This window comes from Physeter macrocephalus, chromosome 1 (assembly GCF_002837175.3).
Source record: "Physeter macrocephalus isolate SW-GA chromosome 1, ASM283717v5, whole genome shotgun sequence".
Lineage (NCBI taxonomy): Eukaryota > Metazoa > Chordata > Mammalia > Artiodactyla > Physeteridae > Physeter > Physeter macrocephalus.
Genome location: NC_041214.2, coordinates 86,000,894 through 86,024,015, shown reverse-complemented (window position 1 = coordinate 86,024,015; position 23,122 = coordinate 86,000,894). Strand labels below are relative to the sequence as shown.

The 23,122-nt window shown below is 43.0% G+C and overlaps 1 protein-coding gene across 1 annotated transcript in view; it reads left to right on the top strand.

Annotated features, from left to right (window-relative positions):
* The first annotated feature begins 10,673 nt into the window (after positions 1 to 10,673).
* The window catches only part of ATP13A3 (ATPase 13A3), an 80,038-nt gene continuing 67,589 nt past the window's right edge, over positions 10,674 to 23,122 (top strand). Inside the window, exons 1-2 of the mRNA XM_055084601.1 lie at positions 10,674 to 10,773; positions 11,546 to 11,589. The gene's annotated coding sequence lies outside the window, so the exon portion shown is untranslated. The remainder of the gene's footprint in view (positions 10,774 to 11,545; positions 11,590 to 23,122) is intronic.

Sequence of the window (23,122 nt, the reverse complement as noted above, 5' to 3'; positions counted from 1 at the left end):
AGTTGACAGGTCTTAAGAGCAGGGCTGACTCTTTCCTGGAGAAGAAGAAATCCACCTGAGTGTTCCAACCGACCTTTCCTGATGGTCTGCCCTATGGATTTCAGCCTTGCCTAGTCAGCCTCCACAATCGTGTAGGCCAGTTCTTCGCACTAGACCTCTTAATAGATATCTCCTGCTGATCCTGCTTCTCTGATTGATCACTGACTCTTACAAGGAGGACCAAATTTAATGAAAAAAAGTTAAAAATTCTAAACCTCCTTATCCTACATTTATTAAGGCTGTAGGCTAATTTATTCAAAATTTATTGAGTCCTTACTACCTAATGTTTATTGTTCTTGTTGCTGGGACTATAGGAATGAATAAAATAGAGAAAATTCCTTTTTCATGGAGGTTACATAGCAACCATAACAATATTGACCACCTGCTACAGCATCCACATGTGGAGGATAAAAAGGTGAACTGTACCTTCTCTCTTGGACCTTGTAATTAGTTCGTGAATATTTGAATTGGTATGAAGGAGGGTGGAACTGAGCATGAATTTTAATTGTAGGAACACATAATTTCTAATGAAGAGATAAAATCAGGTATTACAGAGGAGCTATGAGGTACCTCTTGAAGGGATATTTGAGATCTTTAGGGTCCTGAGACTTCTTTAACAAATAAAATTATATTTAAAAAATGAAACTAAGTTCATAAATGTATTTAGATGTACCCTAAAAAAATCACGTAAGCTTAAAAAAATTATAAAGGGAATTTTTAGTAAAGCCCCAAGAGGTTTCACTTTGGCTTTCTTTGTGAGCAATATGAACTATTTAAGTATATTTAAAGAGTCCAGTGACAAAGAACAATGTGCAAATAGTGAGATGTTTCTGTTGTTCTCCACTTTAACACCTGGTTCTATTTCATTTTGTGCCTGCAGCTGTTGTGGAATTTGCAGAACCTTGAGCTGTTTGGACTCTGGTTTCTAGACTGGATTAGATTACAGGTAACCTCATGGTGGAGGTGTATTTTGGATCAACTTACTTTTTTTTTTTTTTTTTTTTTTTGCGGTACGCGGGCCTCTCACTGTTGGGGCCTCTCCCATTGCGGGGCACAGGCTCCGGACGCGCAGGCTCAGCGGCCGTGGCTCAGGGGCCCAGCCGCTCCGTGGCATGTGGGATCTTCCCGGACCGGGGCACGAACCCGTGTCCCCTGCATCAGCAGGCAGACTCTCAACCACTGCGCCACCAGGGACGCCCTCAACTTACTTTTGAAATGTTTCTGAAAGAAATTCTTTGGTAATGGGACTTCCATACAGTAGCTCAATCAGTATTGCCTTAATTTGCCAATTTTGGTGAGGCATTCTTTCCTTTGACAAAAACAAAACAAGAAGAGCAAATGGGTTCTTTTTCTTTGTTACTATAAAGAAGCAACAGCCTTCAGCAAACAGACGATAACAAACAACCTTCTGGTGGTCTTGAGATATGGACCCATAGTTTATAGTGGTATGAACATCTGTCGACTTGAATGAAACAGTCATACCCACCTACTGACCTGCAATCCTTTCACCATTACCGAGCAATTCTTTTTTGTTGCCAGGAGCCTAAAGGAAACAATCACCTATAGCTGGGCTTGTTCCTTGTTTGCTCTAGAAGCCAGAACTGCCAGCACTGAAAATAGGTCACAAGTGACTAGCAGTCCCTGAGAGGCTCACAGGAAGTGGCTGCAAAGGTCAGGGGAGGTTTTTAACGATTATCTAAGAGGCCAGTGAATGACAGGCCTACAGGAGTTTCTCTGCTTGGCATCTGAAACAGCCACGTGGAGGAGCTGCCTGGGAGACAGACTAACAGGTGTGGAGATGTGAGCCTGGTGCCTGAGCCCCATAAAGGAGGTGCCTTTGCTCTGTTGTACAAAAAGCCTATGACTATATACAGTATAGGGAAATCATCTTTCAGGACTCAGAGGATGATCATGAAGGATTTACAACATTAACTGCAGAAACTCAAAACAATAGCCCCAAGTGGAGAGTCAAGGTTGCGATGAACAATCTCTGAATTAATTCCAACCCTGAGATGTTGGGATCCCATGACATCAGGTATACGTTTCTACTAATACTTGTTTTCATGGATTATTTGTTACTGAAGTTTATACCTTAATGCTGTTTCACTGAGAAAATTGTTATAGTACAAATGTCAGGGTACAGTTACAATCTTGACATTACTTTTCACTTGTCTTATTGGTCAAGAACACAATTTCAGAACCACCTTGACCCTGGGAACTACTAGGCTCCATAATAACCATTGCCTCTCCCCTAATAAAGAGGCAGGATACCATAGAGCAGGGATCAGCCAACTTTTTCTGTAAAGGGCCAGATATTATAAATATCTGGGGCTTTGTGGGTCATATGTTCTCTGTCACAACTACTCAACTCTGCTGTTGTAACACAAGAGCAGCCATAGACAATATGTAAATGAATGAGTATGGCTGTGTTCCAATAAAACTCTATTTTTAAAATCAGGCAGCTGGCTTTGACTTGGGGCCCTAAAGGGTAAAAGCATAGATTTTGGAGTCAGGTGCAAATCCTGACACTATTACTTGCTAGCTGTGTGACCTTAAAGAACTTAATTAACCTCTCTGTGCTTTGCTCTTTTCACATCTCTAAATTGATAACAGTACTTACCCCACAGTGTTGTTATAAAGATTAAATAAGTAAATGTGTAAAGTACTTAAACAGTGCCTAGCAGATAGTAAGTGTTACACAAGTGTTTGTTAGATAATTTACCATACTGTGAAGTAGGTAGTATTATTCCTATTAAAACTGAAATTTGAAGAAATAAATATGTTACTTCTAAGAAGGCTAAGACTGGAACCTAGTTTTCCCATCTCCAGTACAATTGTTCTTTTCTCATCAGAGGTGAAATCATTACCTCTAAACATAGAGAAATCCTGGGAACAGCCTAAGGGGGCAGGCCTTGCCCCTAAAACCATCATTTCAAGAGCTGCTTGTATTTCTCCGCTCCCTGTCCACACGAGGAGGCCCTATAAGCAGTAGTGTGCTGGAGCTGATTTGTGTTGGCTCATTAGAGCAGATTGCTAAATTTTCAGGAATTTTGTGAGCTGCGTAAACTGTTGGTAGCTTGAAAATGGCCGTGGTGGGAGTATTTACACCATGAAACTGGCAGGTGCTCCAAATCAGGGCTTTTTTCCTCCAGGAGGCCTGGATCACTAGCACATGACTGGCTACATGCCAGCAGTGAGCACTCCTCCAAGCAGGGGTCCTATGATCTAAGCGAGTTGGTAAACAATATTCAGCAGCATGTGACCCACCATATCCTAGTGTACAATGGCCTGAGAAGAATGCGCATCCCTGGCTTTCTGTCTCGTGGCAGAGACAGAAAAGATTACATGATTTGCTTAGCAACAGAAACGAGTCAGTGGTGGCCCCTGGGCTCTGATTTCTATACACCTGATTCACAGCTTTCTTCCTGTTCCTGTTCCAACACACTCGTGTGCATGCACACACACACACATACACACACATACACACACACACACACACACACATACACACACACAGAGGCCTGTGTGGTTCAAGCTAACTAGGGACAAAACGACTTAGGAGGGGCTAAAGGAAAGAGAGAGCTTGTTAGGCAAACATCATAAAGTACTTTTAATGGTCACTTTTTATAGGAAAGGCAGTGAGTGCTGTGGCATTTTTTTTTTAGTCTTCTAAATTTTTTTTTTTTTACCTTTTTTTTTTTGGCTGTGTTGGGTCTTTGTTGCTGTGCACGGGCTTTCTTCAAGTTGCGGCGAGCGGGGACTGCTCTTCATTGCGGTGCGCAGATGTCTCATTGTGGTGGCTTCTCTTGCTGTGGAGCACAGGCTCTAGGCACGCAGGCTTCAGTAGTTGCAGTGCATGGGCTCGGTAGTTATGGTTTGCGGGCTCTAGAGCCCAGGCTCAGTAGCTCCGCCGCATGTGGGATCTTCCCAGACCAGGGCTTGAACCTGTGTCCCCTGCATTGGCAGGCAGATTCTTAACCACTTCGCCACCAGGGAAGCCCTTTTTTTAGTCTTTTCTAAGGTGAAGTCTTCCTGAACACTGTCCTCTAACCTGTGGGAGCAGCGGAAGAAATACAAAAGAGGGCTGGAGTCAGTCAGAAGGACAATAAGACAAATCACTTCCTCTTATGAAGTTGTGAACCTCATTTTTCTTCTCTATAAAATGGGAAGCTTAATCATGCCATTGTTAGTTTGACATGGTGGTTGTGAAAATCAATGACAGTTTGTTATTCATTTAGTCGACATACTTATTACTGAGTACCATCATTAGCCAGGTCCTCCACTAAGTGGTAAGGATCCAGAGATGGGTGAGTTTGGTCCCTGCTCATGAGAAAGTCAGAATCTGGGTGTTTAAATAGATAATCCAAAGAGTTTGGATCCCAGAGGCTGGATCCCTGTGGCTTCATTTGGTCGTACTGAGGAAGAGTTTGACCCTGGAGCCAAGTTGCCTGTGTTGAATCCTGGCTGTGTGTTGTTTATTAGCTCTGTGACTTTGAGTGAGTTATTTAGTATCTTTTCCTATTCTGTAAAAGGGAATTTTAAGCTCTCCTCAGTTTCATCTTTAAACATTGAGATGATAATAGTACCTACTTCCTGGATTATTCCAAAGATTAAATGAGATAATACATGTAAAGCTTCCTCAGTTTAAAAAATACAGATAATAAAATCTATTAAAAAATACAGATAATACAGATAAAAATCTCTTTAAAAATACAGATAGTAGTAACTACTGCTGCTTTTAGTATTGGCATTGTTGTAATGATCAAATAACACACAAAAGTACTTAGAACTGTAGAAACAAAAACACAAATACAACATAGACTAATGGAAGACACAGATGCTAAACAGGTACTTGTTCAAGGTTGCAAATGCAGTAAAAAGATGCACAGAATAGGGATACTTAGCCTGAGAGTCAGGAAAGGCATTTAACAGAGATGATGTTTGGGAATGTAAATTCATTCATTCATTCATTCATCTGACAACAAACATTTGATAGTCTACCATATGCCAGGCTTCATCTAGTTCTTGATATATAGTGATAAACCAAACCGATTCAGTCTTTGCCAGTAGCTGCACCAAAAGATGGCTTCTGGGGAGGGCAGGGGAAGTGCTTCCTGTGTCCCTTCCCCTTAATTCCAAAAATCCTTTCCCCATTTACAAACATGGACAACTGATCCTTTTTCATTCTTACATAAAGTGCCATGCAAGCATAGCCTCAAGACAAACCCTCATTTCTTCGTCCAAAAAGACTACCACTTTTAAGCCCCCTCTAGAAAAATTCTTGAGTTGTAATCAGTCCTCATCTTCACAGAACTGAAATCTGGTGGGAGAGACAGGTGTTAAATATGTACATAAACTCATAGGTAATTAAAATTGTGATAATGGTTATAAAGAAAATAAATGGAGGTCATCAGAAAATAAAGGAAAGAATAAATAGCCAGGGAAGGCTTTTTTCAAGAACTGAGGTACACGTATTTAAGGCATGAGCTGAACTTGTACAAGTTAGCCAGGCAAGGAAACAAGGGAAAGAGAGAAAGAAAAGGTTGTGCAAAGGCCCTGGGGCAGGAAAGAGTGTGGCATGTTTGAAGAACTGAAAGAAGGCTTACTGTGGTTGGAATGAGGTGAGGTAGGGAAGGATCTAGAGTGGGAGGAAGGTGAGGGTGCAGGAATGTCAGTGAAGGGGGAGTGATGGGCAGGCCGCATCTAACCCTGGACTTTGTAGGTCAAAGAAGTTCACATTTTATTCTCAGTGAAATGGGAAGCAATTGAAAACTTTTATCAGAAGCTATGCTCAGAGTCACACACAGTAATACACTCTGGCTACTGTGTAAGAATGGATTGGAGGGTGGTAAGTGTGAAAGTGGGGAAATCAGTTGGGGGCTAAGGTAGTAGTTCCAGGTGAGAGAGAAACTTGAGAGGTGGCTTGGATTATTCTAGTGGAAGTAGAGATAGAGAGAGGTGGAAGGATTTGAAGTGGATTTGATATTGGAATGGAAAGAATGACACCCAGGTTTCTGGCTTGAGCAGCTGGGTGGGTGACAGTGTCTTTTGCTGACGAGAAAGTCTGAGAATGTAGCTGGTTTGGAGAAGAAGGGCAAGAGCTGAGTTTTGGATAAGTGAATTTATGAGGTACCAGTGAGACATCATGTGAGGATGATATGGATGTATGGCCCAGAGACTCTGAAGTGAGACCTGGGCTGCAGGTATATATATAAGGTTGTGAGTTATTAATGTACATGCAGACAATAGCTACAGCCATGGTATTCGAGGTCATCGGGGGAGCGAATGTGGATCAGGGCTCTCATCCTTTTTTGAGGTTCCAGATGCCTTTGAAAAGCTGATAGACGCTATTCTTCTTCCTTTAAAGTATTTTCATTCAAGTTTAAGGAATTTATAGACCCCCTGAAGCCCATCCACAACTCCTGTAAGGTCCATAGATGACAAATGAAAAAAAAAAAACAAACCCAAGCAATAAGACTTGTATATACAGAAAAACAGGCCCTGGATTGAGCCCTGGGGAGCAGTACCATTTAGAGGTGAGACAGAGGAAGTATCCACGAGAGTCTGAGATGGCGTAGACAAAGAGAGAGGAGCAATTCCAAAACAGACTTATTGAAACTGAGAGAAAAGTCTTTCAAGAATGGGCGATAAGTGTTGCTGAGAGGCCTGAGAGATAAAGACTGAGAAGTGTCCTCTGAGGTTGGCAATAGCAGTGACTTTTGGGAGGCCCAGGACCATACTTATGAAGGGTTAGAGCTCTTGGAAGGAGGCATTGCCTGCTCCTCTGCAAAAACTGGAGTGAGGGAGAGATACTGGATGCAGAGGTGGGTTGATGTGCAGATTTGCCGGTGTTCCCTCTTGATGGCCTGCGTTTTTTTCAGTGAACTAGAAGGTAAGGTGACGGTGAGAGAGGAAGACAATTGAGAACAAGGGTGGAAAGTGAAGTTAGAGCTTACTAAGAGGACTGTTACCTATTTGGGGTTGTGATCAGGGGTTGGGTCTTAAAGAGTGAGTAGGATCAGAGGAGGGAAGGGCTGGGCTCAGTACGAACAGAAGTCTGGGCACAGAATCATCGTGGGCCAAGAGCCAGCCAGGCTTCCAGAATTTCTCAAGGCTTGCTCCACTCCCTTTCTCTTCATCCTGGGCTTCTCTTTTCCTGGCTTGTCTTTCCCCTCAGCCTATAAACATGCTCAAGCTTTACCCAGTGACTCAGCAACTCCTCTCATCAGTGTCCAAATTCTCTTCTTTCCATACCCAAAACATCTGTAACAGGAAACTTTTTGAAATCTTCAATTGCTCTTGTTCTTCCTATAGTTTTCCCTTGCTTGGTTGTGTGTTGCCTTATTTTGGGGATGTTGGCTGCTTTTTGAAGTCTGGAGCTCTGCGTGGTCTTTTAAAAGTCTGAGTGCATTGATAAGTTCATGCTGGGTTCCTTGGAGATACAAGCAACAGCCAGAAGCCAGGGGAACCCTTGCAGGATTTTAGATAGGTATGTGTTTTAGACAGTTCACTCTGGAGGCTGCGTGGAGGATGAATTTGTCTGAAGGAGTCTGTTAGGAGGCTGCTGTAATAGTTCAGGCTGGAGAGGATGGCTGGAACTTTTGCCAGTGGGAATGGAGGTAGAGATTTGAGCGTTACTGAGGTGAAATAGAAATGACTGGTTGATTGGATAACACAAGAGGCTGAATCTAGAATGACTCTCACTCATTCCCAACTTTCTAATTCTGATGGCTGTGGATGGTGGTGCCAACAGCTGAGGGAGGAGCTGCTGTGAAGGCAGAGGATGAGTTTGGTTTTGGACAAGCTGAGTTCGGGGCGCCCCTGTGATATCTAGATAGAACTGCCTGGTAGGCAGTTGGATATTTGGGTCTAACTTTTGTGGAAGAGGTCTGGGCTGGTGATCACTGATTTGGTAATCGAAACTGTGAGGATGGAGGTGATTTCCTGAGTGGAATGAGACGAGCTGTGGGCTTGCAGTGGAGTCTCCCATATAAGATGCAGGCTCACAATTGGTGGTAAAACAGGATGGAAGGGGGCAGGGCACAACTTTTAACAAAATGACATAGCCATAGTACGTGACAAAAACTAGTGAGAACCAACTAGGTCCAAGATGGTGGAAGATTCGACTTCCAGTAGACCTTGAACCTCATTATACACTCATTGTAATACATTAGCATGCTAAATGACACACCCACAGGCCCATGACAGTTTTGAGGCCAACCATAAAAGGTCAAAAAGTGGAATTCCTGGAAATCCCCACCCCTTCCCCACAACAGTTGGAATAATCCTCCCACTCATTCACTTATGAAATTATCCATGCCATATTTCAAGGCCTCTTGCTTCTTGCCTTCCAAGATGGCCCACACTCTGTCTGTGGAGTGCGTTTCTCTCTAAATAAATCCGATTTTTACCTATCACATCGTCTCCGAATTCTTTCACAATGAAGAAAGAACCTTAAATTCAAGGGCAACAGTGGCACTTAAGGCGCCACCCAAGGAGGCAGAGGCTTTATTTACTGAGATGTGAGAACTGGAAGAGTTCTCACATCTTCTGGAAACCAAGTCAGTACTCAGATTCCAGAAGGTGGGAGTCATCTGAGCTGTCAAATGTAGCAGAGAGATTCAGAAAGATAAGGGTCTGCAGGATGCCTGCTAGATTTGGGAAAATGAAGGTCATGGGTTACTCTTGCCCTAACAGGGTGAGGAAAGGTGTTGGTGGGGCGGGGGAAGAGGGGAAGCTTGAGTGCCTAGTGCTGAGAAGTGAGGAAGTGGAGTCAGCAGGAGAGACCACCGTTTAAGAGGTCTGCATGACAGGAAGAGAAGCGCTTGGAAGCTAACTGGAGAGGGCCCTTGGAGAGGAGGGTGGGCACGATAGTTTTGTTTTTAAAGCCTAAGCTTGTTTAAAGGGTGAGGGAAAACAGCAAGGAGCCAAGGAGCCCAGAGAGGTGAGGAAGGAGGCTTTAAGGGCTCCACGCTGCCAAGACAGCTTCTTAGACTTTGCCCAACGCTTCCACGCTCCTTATCTCATTTAATCATTTGAGGGGGGAAACAATCGGTGAGACTGAGCCCAGGAATTGGGGAGAGAGCTGTAGATCCATCTCGGTCCAGTGTACAGTCCATGCCACGTGGTACCAGGAAGTGCGCAGAAACCGTCCAGCTCCACACAACCTACGGGCCAGGAGCAGCATGTTCCTGGCTCCCGGTGAGGTGACATCGGTGCCGCGGACTTGGGGATGTGTGCTGCCCCCAGATGAGGTGTCAATACGTGTCGCGGACCAAGGGTGGCAGCCCCCCGCCTAGTGTTATCATGTGCTATGAACCGGAGCATGAACGCTCCCTGCCCTCGTTAAAGTATGCCCAAGTGCGGTTCACCAGAGGTCGTTGAGTCTCCTTTCTTACGCTCCAGCAGCTGAGAGTTCTGTTAGCGGTAAGGTGAATGACAGTAACAGTGATAGCCGGGCCTCAAGGGCGCGGGCAAGGTAGTCTCACGGCCGACAGATGGCGGGAGCCCGAGGAGGCAGGTGGCTGAGCGCGCTCCTCGCGCGAGTCACTGAAGGGACGTCGCGAAAACCAAACTCGCGATTTGTTCATCCGGCCGGGGCCCTTCTCCAAGATAAATCTTCTGCGGAGGGAAGTATTTAATTCGCATCCAGCGCTGTCGGAAGAAACTCCTTACCGCTGGAGGCGGTGTACTGGGTGCGTGGGAGCTTTCTCTTGGGTACGTCTTCCAGTCCTCAGCCCAAGGCCGGGCGAGCCAAGCAGGTTGTTAAATGCAATTTATAGTTTTTGGTTTGTTTTTGGAGGGGGGAGTCTGCTGTTAAGGAATGAAAGGTACCTGGATTGCGAGCCAGGATCTAACCTCCTCTCCATCATTCTAGTACAAGCTACCTCTGTGACCTTGACTCTGCGCAAGTTAAGCTAGGCCCTTCACTGCGACTCAGTTTCCCTGTTAATAAAATGGGGATTTGGACTATGATCTAGTCTGCACGGCCAGGATGGCAAATTCCACCTCCTCCCGCCAAAAAAATGCAGTCCTCCGTTAGGAACACCCCCTCTCCAACAGCCAGCTCCTCTGAAGTGCCCTCCCTCACCCTTTCTTTTCTCCTCCTGCCTGGGGGGACGGGACCAAACGGGAGGAGGTGGGCGGGGCCGCCCCATCGCCCCGCCCACCAGTCCCTCCCCTCCCGACTTCCCCTCTGCGCCCCTCTGCCTTCAGCGCTGGATGAGGCAATCACGTGACCTCACATCCGGCTCGGGAATCCCGAGCTCGCCGCGCGCGCTCCCCCATAGCCCGCCGGCTCTCCCCGCAGCGTGATCCAGGCGCCACCGCGGAGGGGAGGGGGGGTTCGCTACGTCGCTGGAGTCGGGAGGCCGTTTCGGAGTGCAGAACGCCCCCCTCCCCTGTCTACCTCCCCCTGCTGCCCGCCCTTGTTCTCCCCCTGCTCCGGCTACACGCCGCCGCCGCGGGCGCCGAGGAGGAGAGCGCGGACTCCCCTAAGCCCGGCTCGGCCCGGGCCCCGCCGCGGCGCCTCCCTCCCCTCACCCCGAGCCGCAGCGTGCGGCGGCGGCGGCGCCTCGAGCTCGAGCGACCCGCGGCCGCCAGCGCCGGCCGAGGGCGATGGGGCTGGGCTGAGGCAAGGCGGCGGCGGCGGCGACAGCGGTGGGCCCCGGCCCTGCGCGGCCCTTCGGCTGCTCCGGCCTGGAGGCCGCCGAGGAGACGGCGCGGCGGTGCCGGGTGAGTGGTCCCAGCTTCCCCGAGGCGTCGGAGGGCTGGGTGAGCAGGGCGTGGAGCCGGTGGGAGGTTGGAGGAGGTGAATGGTATTGTCGGGGGTGGCGAGTACCAGATGAGCTCGTGGTCGGCTTCCTCGAGCCGGAATTGGGCATCACTTCTCGGGGAAGGTGTGTGTGGGGTGGGGAGAGGAGCGTTAAGACTGTGGAATGTCTGTCTGGGACAGGTGAGGCGCGGAGGAGGGCACCACGTTGTGGGTGTGAAGGCCTGGTTGGGACACGCCGCTTGGGGGGAAGGCGAGTGTGTTGGGTTTGGGAGTGAGATGGTGGTCCAGCCCTTTCCGAAAGTCCGGGAGATGGTGAGGTCGAAGGTAGGGGTATTGGCAGGGCGCTTGATGGGTTTGTGCGGGTGCTGACTGAGGAATCTTCATTTCGCCCTTAGCCACGGAGTAGTGGAGCTCCTGGCCAGTCACCGCATTAAGCTAAGTGAGGCCCAGAGAGGAAAAGTGACTTATGACTTGCTTAAGGCCTCTCACTTTGACTCTAGAAAAACCCAGTGCCCTTTCTCCAATACCTCCATGGTCGCTCTCTTTAGAGACTTCCCCCCACATCTTTCGCAAAGTTAGGTTCTGGTGGTTATGTGACCTCTTTTTTTTTTGCGGGGGTGGGGGAGCGGGGAGGGGGAGCGGAGGGAATCTGGGGATTGACAGTAGTAATTCAGAGCTTCCCAGTTTGGAAAGCTTTTGTGAACAGGTGTTTATCATTTCCTCTTCCCACAGATCTGACAAAAACATCCTTGGATCTTGGTGTCTGGACATAGGAGGTATGAATCACTCAGATAATTAACTACTTTTTCATCAGTGTTTTAGAGCTATATTTAGTGGTTACATTAGTGCAAAATGAATGGGTATGGAGTTGTAAACCTAGAAACAGAAACCTATGTTTCCTACACGATTCCAAACGAAATGAGTAGAACGTTTATGTATGTAATGACTATTTTAGATCTATGAATCAGGAAGTTAGAATTTTTTTAAAATCTAAGAAATGCAGGGACGTTTAAGATTATTGCCGGGAAGATCCCACATGCCGCGGAGCGGCTGGGCCCGTGAGCCATGGCCGCTGAGCCTGCGCGTCCGGAGCCAGTGCTCCGCAACGGGAGAGGCCACAACAGTGAGAGGCCCGCGTACCGGAAAAAAAAAAAAACAGAAAAAAAACGAAGATTATCGCAAAATGAACACTTTTCTAAAGACTTTGTTGCTAAAGTGAAGGTGTTCTGATTTGATTGTCTTTTGAAGGGCGATTACTTAGTTAAAAATGCTCTACCTTTGCTTAGAATTCAGCCTTTTAGTACCAAGGCACATTTATTAATTTTGTTTCCCTGGAATATATGTGGTATTCTTTTCTTAGGAGGATTGTTGCTTTGCTGAATGGCTCCAGTCGCCAAAATAAATGTATGCGGGCATTGCATTCTGCTTTAGCGACCCTTTTAAAAGGCAAGTCAGTTCCTGGAAGTTGCTTGAAATAGTAAGCCTATTATTAATAATTGTTATGAAAGTTTACTTTTGCTGCTATCCTTGTTTTTGCATTATCCACCATTAGAGCAGATGAGGGTGAGACGGCTAAGTGAGATTTTTGAACATTATTAGAACAGCAAAGCCTGTTTTTGGTCAGGGGACTGGATAGGAAGAATGTTGACATTGGTTGGTTGCGTTACTTCCTAAGTAGTACAATTATAAAAAAATAAAAATATTAAGTAGCAATTTACTTTGAAAATAAAGTTGACAGGCTTCACTTTGACTCTGTGTTCAAATAATGTAGTAAGAGGGCAGAGTTCTTCGTCCAGGCTGACCAGGAAGCTTTATTTGGGGTAGCTTTGGTTGTTAAAGTTTTAATTTACAACTGATTTGAGATAAATAGGATAAATTCCTATATAGATAGGAAAACAGTTTCACAGTAGTTAAAACAAAACTCTATAACCTGAATGTCTAAACAGTATTTTCTGATGAGTTTTCTACTTGGTTCTGCTTATTAGTTATTAGAGCTAAAATCCTTCCGTTGGTTTAGTTAGCCCTAAATAGTTATTTCTTTTAGGTAACATCAGTTTCCCATCTGTTATATTTCAAGTATGGATTCTTATGTGGATAATAATGTGTGTTTGCAGCTACAGAATATTGTAGTAGAAGAAACATGAACTTGGGAATCAGACCTGAGTTTGATCTGACTTTCTTAACTAGCTATTGACTTTGACCAATGCTGATAGTTATTGAGTAAGCTTACTGTATACTATGCTTTGAATTAAACATGATGTGAATTGTCTCATTTAAACCCCATTTTACAGATGGGGAAACTGAGGTTCAGAGATGTTAAGTTGCTCAAAGTCACATGCAGCTAATCTGGTAAACCTAGAAATAGAAACCTCTGTGTCACATACAGTAACAGAGCTAGGATTCTGGCTGTGTTGAAAGTCCCTTATACTGTTGCTTAACTTCCCTGTTCTGCTTTTTCTTTCTTCTTTCTTCTTTTTTTTTAGTTAACAAAGGAGAATACTAGTACTTACATCAGAGAGTTTTGAGGATTAGCTGAGAGCATATGTAAAGAAAGGAGCACTCTTCCTGGCACATAGTAAATATTCCTTTCCCCCTTCCATTCCATTACTGAATCAGGGCTGTGCTTGTTTAGCATGGTGGTTTTGTAACCACTGTGAATATAAGGTTTTAAATGTGAATATACTTTATTGCTAAAATGGATAGCAGTCCTAGGAAATGCGCAGTGATGAATGATAATGGGGCATGCTGTGGAGTTTTGTCTTTAGTTTTTGTATTTTTTCCCACTGGTCTAGGTGATGGTGGAAATAGGAACTTCATGCTTGTGAATGACAATGAGGTGGTGGTTGTAGTTTCTAAAATCTTAGAAGACAGAAGTAGAATTTCAAAATGATATTGATTACTTGGTTCATCTAAAGCTGGCTTTTGTTCCCTGGTATACTGGGTAACCTAAGCAGGGGACCTTGTGAACGAACCCTAAGTTGAATAGGAGTTAGCAGCTTATCACTAACTGAAGACAACATTCTTAAAACAACTCACAGTGGTATGCTAAAGGAAGATAATCTAGTGTCTGACATCTACCTGATACATAACCAGAAGGTTTGTTCCAGTGATGGAATGTGTTCTGAATGTGCTCTATAGCTCATCTGGTTAAATCTGGATCTAAGAGTTAGCTGATGGGATTTAGTCTTTGGTTTTAGAACATAGTTTTTCTGTGTGAAATGAAGCCAACTGGCCTGTTGGAGAGAGTAAATCTGTAGTCATCAAAACCGTATTCTAATTAACCCACTTAACTAGTCCAGGTAACAAGCAAGAAGCAAGGAAATGATCATTTACAGTCTTACTTTAATGTTGTTGATCTTCATATTTTGAGAGTAGAGAAATGAGAGAGGATCAGGATTGGGCTACATATTTTAAGATTTAGGTTAAAAAGTAAAAGGTTCTAGACTTATTTAATCTGGAGAAAAGTATGTATCAATTACAAGGTAGAATGTCCTGAAGTTAATGGTAACTAGTAATTATAAAAATTGAGTTAAAAACATTTGTATTAGTAAGATTAAAAATAGAGGTAATGTGAAATGTTATGAATAAATGGTAACTGGAAAAAACGGTCACTGTTATAATGGTGAGTTGAAAATAATTTTTTGGTCCTCAGTAAGAAGGGAGAAAAGTGGAATGAAGGAAAGGGAGAGCTGTCCAGATAATCAATTATCTGAGACAGAGGAAAGTTGAGGATGAGGATTGCTGAAGAGTTTCCATAGACCACCTCTCCAGAGAGCTATCCCAGCACCAGACCTCATAATATCTTCAACCCACAAGCTTGTATTGGGGCCTTTGCTAGGTCTAAGATGGTAAATTATTAACTCAAATAGCAAACTTTGAGACTGTCCAAATTAAAAAAGGACTTATGTACCTTATGTATGTGTCTCCCCAAGGGAAGGGTCCATATAGATTTATGAAAATGGAGCTTCCCAGAGGCACGTATCTTTGAAGTTACAAGTGAAAGTGCATCTTTTACCTTATCTATCACCAAAGGCCACTAACGCTAGTATGAGCTGAGAATGCAGGAAGAAAGTAGTACCCTGTGTTTGAAGTCTGTTTTTTTGTATGTAAGATGGGATGAATGAAGTGAGTTGTAATTAATCTCTTTTTTTTTGTAATTAATCTCTTAATCAAAATTTCTCTCTGTTGACTCTTTCACTTACTCACTGTGGATCTTGCTTTTAAATAACCAGTTGAGGGAATTCCCTGGAGGTCCAGTGGTTAGGACTGAGCTTCCACTGCCCGGGGCCCGGGTTTGATCCCTGGTTGGGGAACTAAGATCCCACAAGCAGCACAGCATGGCCAAAAAATATATATATATATCCAGTGACACTCAGATACTAGTTAGATTAGAAGCATAATTTCCAGGAAAAGTGAGTTAACTGTAAAGTTGAATTTCTTGATTACATGATGTGGAACACGCTGATATCTATATAATCTTTCTCAGAAATTATTAATAAAAGTTATTTATATCTGTTGTTGGGTGATGAGGTGAAAGACAGGTCTGCCTCAGTGATAGCAAGCTAGATTAATTGACTTCTATTTTTGTTGTTGTTTATTTTTTTCACAAAGGAATTTATGAGTTGGACATTGAAATAAGGAGGTATGAGATTGGAAAATAATAATGCTGAGTGGTTGTAGGTTATTTAGACTAGCCCCTTCTTTTTATAGAAAGGGAAACTGATGTCTGGAGAGGTAAGTAACAGCATGTTGGTAAAGGAGAAGCTTTCTATTAGTTGGGTGTTCTTTTCACCCTTGTCTTTAGTTTGTACTCTGTAGTAATGGCACATCTCAAAACTTGATGTATGTTTTGTGGGTTTTTTTTTTTTTCTTATTGAGAACCAACTTTAAAGGATTGATTTTGATCACTTGACAGACTTCTATTACATTTTTAGTTTATTTTAAAATAAGTCATGGCACAGCTCCCACATGTGTCTAGCATGGCTTCTTTACAGCATCCCTATTGCTCTATTTTTCCTATTTGTAAAGTAGGATGACAAATACGTTAGTAACTTATTTTGATATATAAAAGACAAGTATTTTGGTTCCTAATTCTTTCTGATCTAAACAGCTAAGTAAAATGAAATCCCCTTTTATGTAGGGGCTTTGGGCCTACATTCTCATTTAAGGTAAAAATCCTGTGTATTCAAAATTACCCATGAAAAAGTCATTTAGGAAGGCACCAGTTTGAAAACTGGTTAACTGACATATGGTTTTTCAATTCTCACAGCTAGTTTTTTCTTCATCTCTCAGTATAGGTTACTTTTTTCTGGAATCATAATCAGTTATGTGCTTTGGATTGACCAAGGAACACCAGATTTAGTCTCTGTTGCATGCTCACTCTGGGACAAGGATGTGAGGGCAAGCGTCCTGCTGCCATTATTTAGAGTATTTTTCTTTCTTGTTTTTCTTTTTTCTTGCAGCACAGATAGTTGAATTGTAATTAAATCCATATGTGATGTGATTCCACTGAATAATGGAGAAAGAAATAAGGTGTTTAGGAAAATCTGCTATTTCCCTAGGGTTATACTGGGTGTTTTATACCACACAAAAAACCTAGCATAATTAAAGGGCTAAGTAATAAAGTTGGGATTATTGGGGCACTGTTGGTACTTTTTATAATTCTAGGTGGATATTCAGCTACTATCAATGTTTTTTGTTTTTGTTTGTTTTGTTTTTTTTGTTTTGGCTGTGTTGTGTCTTTGTTGCTGCTCGCCAGCTTTTTCTAGTTGCGGCGAGTGGGGGCTGCTCTTCGTTGCAGTACACGGGCCTCTCACTGTTGTGGCCTCTCCTGTTGCGGAGCACAGGTTCCGGACACGCAGGCTCAGCGGCCATGGCTCACGGGCCCAGCCGCTCCGCGGCATGTGGGATCTTCCCGGATCGGGGCACGAACCCGTGTCCCCTGCATCGGCAGGCGGACTCTCAACCACTGCGCCACCAGGGAAGCCTGCATCTTTTCTTTAAAAAGAAGTCTTGAAATTTTGTTTTACTTCTCTGGCCTTTGGATTGATGAAATGTAGTCACTGGTTCTTTGTAGACCAAATATTTTTTCCTTATTGTTTTCCCAAGCGCCTGAATGGAGTTCTTACTTACATGCTAATTATCATAATATAATTCAGTTTACTAAGTGAAATGTAAAGTACTGCAGGCTAGTAGCCTGAGTAGCACTTAATTACTTGAAAGACTAGTCTAGCAAATTGTTAGTTAAAATAGATTTTTATTCCATGGGTCCTATATAAAAATATACTTTTTATAGTTATCACCAGTGTCTTAGAATTAGTTGGTGAATAATTTTGAGCTAATCTACAGTTGTTTTCTTTTCAGTTTTTGGTGAGAAGAGTAGAAAAACTGATGAATTTTGTCAGGTTCAAAAGCATGTTAATGTGTGTTTTCCCAAAATCCTTTCTAATCTCTGGTGCAGCCCATACCTTTCCCCATGTTACTTTAAAAGTTGTGGCAATTACCAATTGTTGTAGTGCATAAGAGTTGTGAGTTTTATAGGCAGTAAGTAAGGAAGGAGGCTGGGTTAGGGCCTCTTAGTTGAGCCCTAAGATTGTGTTGGCACATCTAACTATTGGATACTTTTTTAGTTCCTGTCTGTGCCAAGCACAGGGCTAGATGCTGGGTATATGTTGATGAGTGAGTTCTGCCTTCTTGGAGGTAAACAGTCTAGCAAGGGAACACGGAACTGCTGCTTTGCACACCATTCCTATTGTATTCTTTGGGAATTTGGCCCCTTGGCATGTCCTTGGGTCTCTTTCAGTTCAGAAAAGTTCAGAATCTCCATCACGTACAAGTTAATCCATATCTTTATCAAACAAGGTCCTTCATCATAACTTGATTCTGTTCCATCTTTTTTAGCTCCATTTCCAGCCATTCCCCAGAGGCCATCCTGTGCTCCAGCTAGTTCAAGTAACTTGTATTCCTGACACTTTCTGGGGTTTCTCACCTTAGCACTTCTGCATATGGTAATTCATCTACTTGGATTCCATCTCTCTCTTATTTCCCCTCTTTTTACTGCTTGTTTGCTTGATGAACTTCACACCCGTCAGGTCTTAGATCAAGGGAGAGTTCTTCTGAAGGCTTTTCTGTCCCTTGCCTGCCTCTTCCTCCCTTCTCGTGCCTCTCCCTGCTCCCAGTGCTTGCACCGTACTTACTTTACTGCAGTGTGCAACCGCTTTGATATGTTTGCTTACTTGTCTAGCCTAGGTTTGGCTTCTTGAGGTTAGAAATTTAATCTTTGTAATCTCCAACATTTAGCATGTACTTGGCACGTGTAGACAATGACATTCTAACATGATTTTTTATGAAATAGGAAGTAGTGATAAACCATATTGATTCTTTCTAGAATGCTAATTTAATATTTACAGATTTATTTTGAAATATTAAGGGTACTTGGGCAACATCTTGGTTTTCTCAATTAATTTGCCTTTTCCTAAATCAAACAATGGTCTAGGGTTGGATTTTAAGATATTACTTGGTTAGGATAGAGGCACTGTTTTAAGTTCATCAGTGACCATGTTGGTGAGACTTTCTGTCCATAATAATGAAAAATTGACCATCACTGGTCTTTAAAACAAATAAAACTTTTCAATCCAAAAAGAATGGGTGATCCGTAGGATTGCCATAGCACCAGCTCCATCTGTCTCTGCCACTAGTGCCCACTGCTGCTCCTGGGCAGCAGGGAGACTCAGTCAGGAGGACTCCCACATTTTTATGGGCCAGGCTTTCTGAGTGGTAGAACTGTAATGCCCACTCCCTGTATCTCCTTCATGCTTAAAGAAAAAATATTTTGGGGACTTCCCTGGCTGTCCAGTGTTTAGGACTCCACGCTTCCACTGCAGGGGGGCACGGGTTCAACCCCTGGTCAGGGAACTAAGATCCTACATGCCTCATGGTGCAGCCCAAAATAAATAAATAAATAAATAAATTGTTGCCTAGAGATTCATCTTAGATTTGCCAGCTTTGAGAAGCTGTAACCCATTTATGTATTAACTTCTGAACAGAATAACTTTTTTTTTTTTCCTTTTTGCGGTACGTGGGCCTCTCACTGTTGTGGCCTCTCCTGTTGCGGAGTGCAGGCTCAGCAGCCATGGCTCACGGGCCCAGCCGCTCCACGGCATGTGGGATCCTCCAGCAGCCATGGCTCACGGGCCCAGCCGCTCCACGGCATGTGGGCTCCTCCCGGACTGGGGCACGAACCCGTGTCCCCTGCATTAGCAGGCGGACTCTCAACCACTGCACCACCAGGGAAGCCCCAAGAATAACTCTTGATGAACTGGACGAGGAAGTAGTTGATACTGATGAGCATAGTCTTGTGGTGGCGGTTGTATAAGGTTAGGTGAGGTCACTAAGGACCTGGGGAGAGGGTATTGGGAGAGTCAGGAAAGGGAAAGGGTCATAGGGATGAGATGTGGGAGCAGGGCAAAAACAAAATTTACTTTGTTGTGAAATTTTGCCCTGAAGAAGGAAAGATTTTACCCCTTCCTCACATTCACCTCCTGTCTTGCCCTGTCTGATTCAGTCAGCTATGTTACTGGGTGCTGGCCTGCTTCCCAACTTTAAGTCCGCTTTTAGTCTGTAAGCCCAATATTGTGAGACAAGTGCTGACTGCTCTGACACGTGTAGAGGAGGGACAGAGGTGGGACAAGTCTGCTGCGGGGTGGAAGGGACAATCAAAGCTTAGTAGAGAAGATAATTGACCAGGGGCTGCAAGGATCAGCAGGAGCTCTTCAGCCAGCCTAAGTTAGGGAATGGCATTCTTAGCAGAAGGAATGATGTATATAAAAGAATGGAATCAGGAATCAGTAGGGCTCTTTGAGGAACTGCAAGTTGTGTTCTGTATAGATGGGATGTAAGGTTTGTAGGAGGTAAATAATGACCATTGAGGAATGGAAGGTGGTATTGACAACTAGGCAGGGCCAGGTTCTGAAGGATTTTATGTGTCTCCCAATTAGTTGTGACTTTGTCCTTGGTGCCCAGTTGGGTCTCTCTTTTGCCCCAGTTTCCCATAGTAGGCAAACACATAATAGTATTGTGTGTTTTAAGACTTTCCAAAGTCTTGCTGGTAAGAGGGCTACTTAACTTTGTTTAATGCAGTACTTTTCTTCAATTTATATGAGCAGTCAGTGCCTTTAACATTTTTTTATTTTGGAGGGACTTGTACTAGTTGGGAAATGCTGCTGCAGACAATAGGAAGCTCTTGAAATTTTAAGCAGAGAGAAATGATCACATCAGGTTCGTATATTGATTAGAATGAGGGAGACTGGAGAGGGGATCAGGACCCAAGGTGAGGCATGCCAGTGCAGATAGGGTGGGGTGAGGTGGGTTTGAGAAAGGTAGGAATGATAAGACTTAGTGCCCAGATGGATGTAGAAGGTGTGGGATAGAAAGGAGTCTAGGATGACTTCCAATTTCCTGGCATGGCTTTTTAGGCAAGTCCTATTCGTTAAAGGAGTAGAGGGAATTGGTAGTGGCAGCAGCAGGTGGGAGGGCAGGTTTTTGGAAGAAAGTTGAAACAAGCCATTTGAATTTAGCTGTCTGCAAACATGGACTGTAGATGTTTGAATCCGTGGGTCTGGAGCTCCTGAGAGCAGTGCTGACAATACTGATTGGTGGTTGCCACTGTAGATGGGCCAGTGGTGCCACCCTTTGCCCATGATATTGTTACAGAGAGAGAAGCATGGAGGAATTAATAGTTAAGAAGTAGGCAGAGGAAGTAGAGGCTTGGGGAATATTAGTAATTAAGAAGTGGACAGAGGAAGTAGAGGCTTGGTAACCTGGCTACCTGCCTCAACACCCAGGCTAGTGTAATATGAAGTAGAATTCAGCAGCATTGTGAGAGGTAAAAAGGTCATTTGCGGGCTGTCTTAGGAACCTACGCTGTTTTCCGTATGAAAGCGTGTATTTCAAGTACATGCTGCTTTCAAATGAATTTTTGGAAAAATGGATGGTGCTGTCTGCATTAATTTGTTGGTAAGGCTTTTCGATATAAAGTCACCCCGTGCTTGACTTTCTAGGGAAAGTGAAAAATGCTAATCTTAGTTAAGTGAAGATTTTTTTTGTTTGTTTTTAAAAGACAGTATTGATTGAAAACTGGTAAATAGATAATATTTTGTAAACTAAAAATCCCTTTACAAATGTCAGTCACTATTATTACGGTTGACATAGTACCCAAATACATTGATTTTTTTTTTTTTTTTTTAATACTGAATAGTGGATTATAGAATGACCGTAGGAAATGAGGAAGTTTAGATTTCTGTGATGGTTGTACCATGAGTAAGGCCATTATCCTCTTCAATAGCAATTTAAAGTTCTGTATTATTGAAATATTTGCTGAATGAAGATGTTAAGGCCTTTATACTTCCTTTCTCTGCTGAATCAGCATGAGTAGGTTTCAAATTGGGGAAAAAGGAGTAAAGTGGAGAAAAATTCACGTAATTGAAAAAAGCTGATCCAAGTGCCTATCAGTTGTAATTGGAAATTTGCAGGATTGTACTTTTTGTACAGAATGGTTTCCTGGTGATTTTGTGCTTCTTTGAGGTTGAGCCTTTATAATGTTTGGAAAAATGAAATGTGAACCATACTGTAGTATAGATCATGAGTAAAACTAATTTTGTTTTCTTGTAAGCATAATGCAATAATCCTGAAGTGACATATGCTGAGTTAGTGAAGAAAAATTATTTTGGAGTTTGTTGTTATAAGAAAAATGAACGTATCTGTAGTCTATGTGTGACTCCTTAACATACTGACGATTTAGAAGTATAATTCTCCGGAAAGTTCTTCTGTTGTTCCCTCTTTTTTTTTTCCTTCTCTACTCTTCCCTATCCCCCCACCCCTTCTGATGATCCTAGTTCTTCCTTTCCACTCTGCTGCTCTATTTTGATACTTTTCTGTGCAAATGATTACTTTTTGTTTCAATATGCAACTACAGTGTAATCTTTTTGAATATTTTTAATAATCAATTTAAACTCAGCATTGTACTGCCAATAATGCACGTTACTCAACTGAAATGACAATGCCATAAACAGTTGACACCACCTTTGAGTGTGTGCATGCATTGATCACTGCATCACCACGGTTACCTGTCAACTGCAACAGTAAGGTTTCATCTATAAGTTACATCCCAATTTTAACTATGCTAAAATGTGGAAAATACGAGTCTTAGAATTAATGAATGTTTAGATTTCAAAGACCATCTTTTAAATTGCTGATTGAAATGTCAAACAAGTTATTAGGGATTGGATTAATAGCATTACATTTTAGAAGAAATAGTCACTAATTTGCATTAAAATGGAAGGAACATTCGTATATATATTGCTTAACAAAAACCCTTACCTTACCTCTGAAAAGTGTAACTTTTTAATTTGAAGTATAGTTGATGTACAATATTATATGTTACAGATGTACAATATGGTGATTCAATATAGTGGTTTTACTTCATTTATAGTTATTATAAAATATTGGCTATATTCCCCATGTTATACAATATACCCTTGTAACTTACTTTATACATAATAATTTGTACCTCTTAATCCCTTACCCCTAAAAGTGTAACTTTTAGTTTGGGGACTTAGGCACAAACAAACAATTTGGTTTATTTATACAGTTGTTATTAGAACTCTTTTTAAAAATTAATTAATTAATTAGGCTGCGTTGGGTCTTAGTTGCGGCACGCGGGATCTTCGTTGCGGTGCACGGGCTTTTCGTTGTGGTGTGTGGGCTCCAGCGCGCACGGGCTCAGTAGTTGTGGCACACGGGCTCTCTAGTTGTGGCGCGTGGTCTTAGTTGCCCTGCGGCATGTGGGATCTTAGTTCCCCAACCAGGGTTGACCAGGGATCGAACCCGTGTCCCCTGAATTGGAAGGTGGATTCTTAACCACTGGACCCTGTTATTAGAACTCTTGATTTGTCAATTCCTATTGTATTAAATGCCCATGGCACACAATTTCTTTTGTGCGTGTTTTAAAATACTCTCATTTGTTTCAGCTAGGCTTGTTTGTTTGTAGGTACCCACTTTCACCCCTAAAGGAAAAAAAAAGCACAAAACTTTTATAGTCTATTTCATAAGTCTAACAATGCAGAGAGGAATTTGAAGAAACTGTTAGGGGTAACATACATGTATAGGTACATGTGACATGGATTTCTAATTCGGATTGTTGGATCAAAGTATGTAGGAGGTTTAAATTTTTGTATACTGTCAGTTGGTTTTCCAAAAAGCTAGTACAGATGCACTCTTAACAGCAGTGTATAAAGGTGCTCTTTGTGTGTG